The following is a 6153-nucleotide window of genomic DNA, read 5'->3' as shown; positions in this document are numbered from 1 at the left end:
CATGAATGACCACACTGTAACCCACACATTACATCTGTCTGAGTTGCATGAGGACATTTCCTTGTATGCCTGGAGCCCTGGATACGTACTAGAAAAAACATACTCCCTCCATCTACAAATACAAGGCCACTTCATATTTTTATGTCTAACTTTGACTGTTAATTTTATCAACAAAATGAGAGTTATATGCCATAAAACATATGCCATTGGATTCACATTTGAAAGACTTTCCGATGATATATTTGTTATGACATACAACCCATATTTTCTTGACCAAAATTATAAGTCAAAGTTTGACACGAAAACGAAGTGGCCTTGCATACAAAAATGGAGGGGTACAAGTAATAGCTGCGTTAGGGCTGCTAAGAAAACAAAACTGGCCTTAAGCACAGCAAACAATCAAGACAATCAACAAATTGTTCAACTACTGCTGTTAGGTAAATAATATTACAAATTGTTCAGACAGGACATTTTGGTTGGAGGTAATATTCCCACAGCCTGGCAGGTTCATCATCCACCCAGTACTCATAACCAAACGGGTGTATGAGAGTCGAAAACTTGGATGATCCAAACACATCCCTCATCATCCAGAAAACCAAATGGACCCTATATGAGGAAGGAACAGGAAACATACGACGTGGGGCAGTAAGCAACTAAGGTAAGCAGAAATTCAGCAGGATTAAGTGTACTTTTGAAACTTTGCAAGGACATAGGTCATGCACTTACAAAGATCAGTACGTGAGCATGTCATTCATCGGAGCAGCAAATGCGCTATGTTCCATCTTTTAATGCACATGTTATAATAATATGCATACCTACTACACTTCTTTGTACACAATAAAGACATCGTTATTCAATTCTGACGTTACCATAAATGGCATTCAAATTTGATAAATGAATGCCAAGAAAGGTTCTCAAAATACGTATACATGCAAAATGTGGAAGATGCATCCCATGCTGAGTATTCTACTCACGCTGTAAGCTCTTCATAGAGCAAGGAGGGTACCACAGAGATGGATAACATCAAAATAAATGGAATTCTTTCTTTTCTTCAGTTCCATTTCAGATACTCTTCACTCTACATTTCGTATTTTGGTATACAAGACGCAAAAAACAACAATTTTACAGACTTAACTAAGCTTTTGTAATTTTGCAGAATTTATTATTCTCAAATGGGGTCAGCTTTGAGCCCTTATCTTTTTGCCTTGGTGATGGATGAGGTCACAAGGGATATACAAAGAGATATCCCATGGTGTATGCTCTTTGCGGATAATGTGGTGCTAGTTGATGATAGTCGGACGTGGTCAATAGGAAGTTAGAGTTACGGAGACAAACCTTGGAATCGAAAGGTTTTAGGCTTAGTAGAACTAAAACTGAGTACATGAGGTGCGGTTTCAGTACTACTAGGCGCGAGGAGGAGGTTAGCCTGGATGGACAGGTGGTGCCTCAAAAGGACACATTTTGATATTTGGGATGCTGCTGAAGGATGTTGGTATTGATGAAGATGTGAATCATCGCATCAAAGCCAGATAGATGAAGTGGCGCCAAGCTTCTGGCATTCTCTTTGACAAGAGAGTGCCACAAAAGCTAAAAGGCAAGTTCTACAAGACGACGTTCAACCCGCAATGTTGCGCTTAGTGTTGGCCAACTAAAAGGCGACATGTTCAACAGTTAGGTGTGGCAGAGATGCGCATGTTGAGGTGGATGTGTGGCCACACGAGGAAGGATCGAGTCCGGAATGATGATATACGAGATAGAGTTGGGGTAGCACCAATTGAAGAGAAGCTTGTCCAACATCGTCCGGAATGATGGTTTGGGCATATTCAGCGCAGGCCTCCAAAAGCTCCAGTGCATAGCAGACGGCTAAAGCGTGCGGGTAATGTCAAGAGAGGTCGGGGTAGACCGAATTTGACATGGGACGAGTCCGTAAAGAGATCTGAAGGACTGGAATATCACCAAAGAACTAGCTATGGACAGGGCTGCGTGGAAGCTGCTATCCATGTGCCAGAACCATGAGTTGGTCGCGAGATCTGATGGGTTTCACCTCTAGCCTACCCCAACTTGTTTGGGACTAAAGGCTTCGTTGTTGTTGTTGTTGTTGTTGTTGTTGTTGTTGTTGTTGTTGTTATTCTCAAATTGTCATATTTTGGTATACAAGATGGAAAGAACAACAATTTTACAGACTTAAGTAAGCTTTTGTAATTTTGCAGAATTTTATTATTCAAAATTGTCAACCTACTGTGAAGTCCACATCTGTAATTTTCAAGGTTTTAAATGATAAACCTTTGGGTATTGCTGTATTGATAGTTGATGAACACTAATGTTGCATCAAATAAATTGTAAAATTCATCGAAAGAACAAGTACGAAAAGCAACCATACTGATGAAGAACAATAAATAAAATCAGAAGACAAATTAATTTTGAATTATTCTACACACTTCTAATCCATTTTAGGTAAGCTGATCCTTAAGTCATAGGTTGTTGTTGTAGTTGTTTCATAAACGTCCATCCTAATATATTGTATATGGAAGTGGGCAAAAGCCCACAGAGTTACAACCACATCACACAAAATCACATGCCTGAGAAAAAGAAAATATTACAATGAAGCCTCTAGAGGGCACGTGTGTGATGTCAATCCTGATTAGAGGACACCGCATCCTCCAAGCTTCAAGCATCGTGTGGTTGGAGCAGGATTGTGTTGTGTGTGTAGTTACCATATTGCTTGGTATTATCCGCATCAACATTGAAGACCACCTCAGCCGGAGGAGTTGGTCGCCACCACCATCCCTCTCTCCATCAAGCTTATCCCCTCTTCCTTCTAGGCCAAGGATGCCTCTGGACAGGTTGATGCCATTCTAGGCCCTGGCACCGTCCTTCCCAGCCGGCCCCACCAGCCGCCTTAACATCTACTTTGTCGCCATCAAGCCCTTGACGGTCCAGGTCACAGCTGTTTCAAGACCTGTTTCAAGACCTGTTTCAAGCCCTTGACGGTCCAGGTCACAGCTGTTTCAAGACCTGCTAGAATGGCACCCCCACCACCACCGGAGCTGTCCCAGACCCCTGATCCCTGATGTCCTGTTATCTTCGACAGACAGAACTACAGGGACTGGGTGCAGCACACGAAGCTGCACATGAGGGATCAGCTGGTCTAGGAGCGCCTCACAGCTTTTCTGCCCTGTCCTCTGCTACCCACTCCTCCGGCTGAGGTGGTCTTCAATGTTGATGTGGATAATACAAAGCAATGTGAGGTGCTCGGTCCCTTTAAGGAGGCCACTGAAGAGTACCAGAATCAACTCCACCTGTACATGCAATGGACAAATGATGATGCTCGAGCCTCATCTTGGTGAACAGCGCATGGATGTCAATATCACCATGGATGTGGTGGCCCTTATTGCTGTGTATCAGATGTGGGAGCGCCTTCACCATCGCTACAAATCTACGGGGGATGCCATGTATCTCTTTGTTGTTCGTCAAGAGTAACTACTAAAGCTGGAGGTTTGTCACCTCTACGACTTCCACACTTGCCTCCGACCGGAGTTTAAGCAGAGTCATGCTCCGCTGTTGGCATGCCATCCTCGGCTCTCTACTATGGAGGACCTTGCTGAGGTGCGCTCTGAGGAGCTGCATCTACGCAGCACGGGCTTGTTGTCGTCTCTTCAGCAGTCCTGGCTGCCCGCACTACCCCACCGCTGCAAGGTGGGCCTTCTCCTACACCGGTGGCAACGGCCTCCAATAGAGCCTTCAGCACCTACTGGAAGCAGGATGGTCACATGATCATGGAGTGCATTAAGAGGAAGAGACAGGGTCGCTGTGGTGGCCGTCCTCACAAGGACTCAGGTAGCTCCTCTGATTCTCATGAGGGCTCCCTTGAGAAGGTTCACGAGGAAATGCTCACCTTGCTGCGCCACCTTGTTGCTTCTGCACCATCCTCAAGCTCTGCTGGTCAAACGTCTGGTCCACCATCACACTCTTCGTCGGGTACATCTTTGCCCTGGATTCTTGATTCTGGGCCCTCCTTCCATATGACACCACACATAACCTTTTGTGTGGTCAACTTTGTGCCTTCTCCACTTCCCCTTCAGACAGGATGGCACTTCTCTTCCTCTTGCAACATGAGAGATTCTTTTCGCATCTTCTTTTCATTCCTGTTGTTTCTTATGTTCCTAAATGACTGCAAAACCTCTGTCTGTTGGTCAACTTTACTAACTTGGGTTGTCGTGTTATTCAGGATTCTAACTCTTGATGTGTTCAAGATCATCGTACGGGGACTTTCGTTGGGATCGATCCTCGGTGGTACGACTCTCCACGCCTTTGGGAGCTCGACTGGTTGCGCCTTCCTTCTAATGCGTCCTCTAGCCAGTCTGGACATAGCCACCCCTTTTGCTTCAGCTGCCACCGCCACCACATCCTTCGCTCAGTGGCATCATCGACAAGGTCACATTTGTGTCTCTCTCTTGTCTTCTTTGGTTAGGAGTGGGGTTCTGGGTCTGTCTCAAGTGATAGTTCACTAAATTGTATGGGTTTAAGCTTGGCAAGCATATATACAACTCCCATATCCCTCTAGTAATTTTGTTTCTTAGCAACCTTTTCAACTTGTTCACTCTGATGTATGGGGTAATGCCCCCTTTGTTTCGAAAGGGATTCACAAATATTATATAATCTTCATCGATGATTTTCTCACCACACTTGGATCTACTTGATGACATCTCATAGTCAAGTGCTTCAAAGTTACAAGTCTTCCGCTACCATGGTTTGCAATCAGTATGATTCCTCCGTTCGAGTTTTTCGCACGGATTCGGCTAGCGAGTACCTATCTCGTGAGCTTCGTGGTTTTCTTGCTGAACAGGGCACCCTTCCTCGGTATTCCTATCCAGGCGCCCATGCTCGAAATGGGGTGGCTGAACGCAAACATCGCCACATCCTTGAGACTATCTTCTATTGTTCCCCCACACTTTTTTTAGAGAAGACTCGGCCAAGCCCGAGAAGGGCTTGGACCTAACCCGGCTTTGAATTAACAAAGCCATCAACCGGCCAGGATACAATCAACAGTACAAGCTAAACCGAAAAGAAGAACATGGGATGCAACCCCAAACGGCAAGTACAACATAAGGAAGGTAAGCAAACGACTATCGAGCATGAAGCAGAAGCAACAGCCACAAGGTCTCGCCCATGAGTGCACCCGTAGCAGAGGAATCGCCGACACCCCAAGCACGACACACAACAGGAAGCTGTAGAAGGGCGAGGTCGCCTCCGGAGACACGGCCGGAAGAGGAGCACTGCAACCACGGGACAAATCAAAGCTCTCCAAGGCCAGCTGCCCTCGCCACCAACACATCACAGTGGCAGGAGAGGGGACCACTATCCCCTCTCGCCCAGGCTCGAGGGCGCCGCACCGCCGGACTCACTAGAGCACTTGGGGAAGGAGCACACCGCCTGGACGAAACATCTGACCTGCCCGGAGCTGCGACGCAGTAGATCAGACTGGCCGCCACCAGGAACCAGACGAGCTCACCACACACGCCCACCATCCCCATGCCCAAGTCGGCGCCTTCAAGAAGGTGACGATGCTGTGGCGCCGCCGCCGCTTAGCCACCAGGGCTAGGGTTTTCACACGGGCGCAGGGGAAGGAGGGAGGCAGGGGAAGATGAGCCTCGGCGCCGCCACTAAGGAGGGAATGGCGTCCAGGACGCCATCGACGCCGTGACCGCCACCGGCGGCCAAGCTCCCTGCCGCCACCTCCGAACCAGCCACAGCATCAGCAGGCGCGCGCACGCCGGAGATCCAGGACGGCCGGAGGACATGCGTCGCGAGCGGACCAGAACGCCTTAGATCTGACGAGGGGAGCCCGAGGCCTCCCCGCGCCACGACCAACGCCCACCGGGACCTCGCTGCCCGCGCAGCCGAGGGGATCCGGCCAACCTCACCGACGAGCACTCCCCGTCGCCGGAGGAGCGCCGTCCGCACTAGCGAGGCCGCCGCCTCAGATCCAGGCCCTCACCACCGAAAGGTTGCGGCCAAAGGCCTCGCCGCCGCCCTCACAGGTAGCCGCACGGGGGCCCCGGCGACCGCCTCCGGCAGCGGCGAGGAGGAGGGAGAGGTGGCGGCGCGATGGAACCCTAGGTCGCCCCCGAGTCGCCCTCAAGAGAGCGACGG

At 48.8% G+C, this 6153-nt stretch overlaps 1 protein-coding gene across 2 annotated transcripts in view; it reads right to left on the bottom strand.

Annotated features, from left to right (window-relative positions):
* Positions 1–6153, bottom strand: part of LOC119363589 (nuclear pore complex protein NUP54-like) — a 14136-nt gene that overhangs the window by 1804 nt on the left and 6179 nt on the right. The window lies entirely within an intron of this gene.

Source organism: Triticum dicoccoides, chromosome 2B, assembly GCF_002162155.2.
Source record: "Triticum dicoccoides isolate Atlit2015 ecotype Zavitan chromosome 2B, WEW_v2.0, whole genome shotgun sequence".
NCBI classification, from domain to species: domain Eukaryota; kingdom Viridiplantae; phylum Streptophyta; class Magnoliopsida; order Poales; family Poaceae; genus Triticum; species Triticum dicoccoides.
Note: the sequence above shows the minus strand (reverse complement) of the source record. Positions and strands in the feature narration are given on the sequence as shown.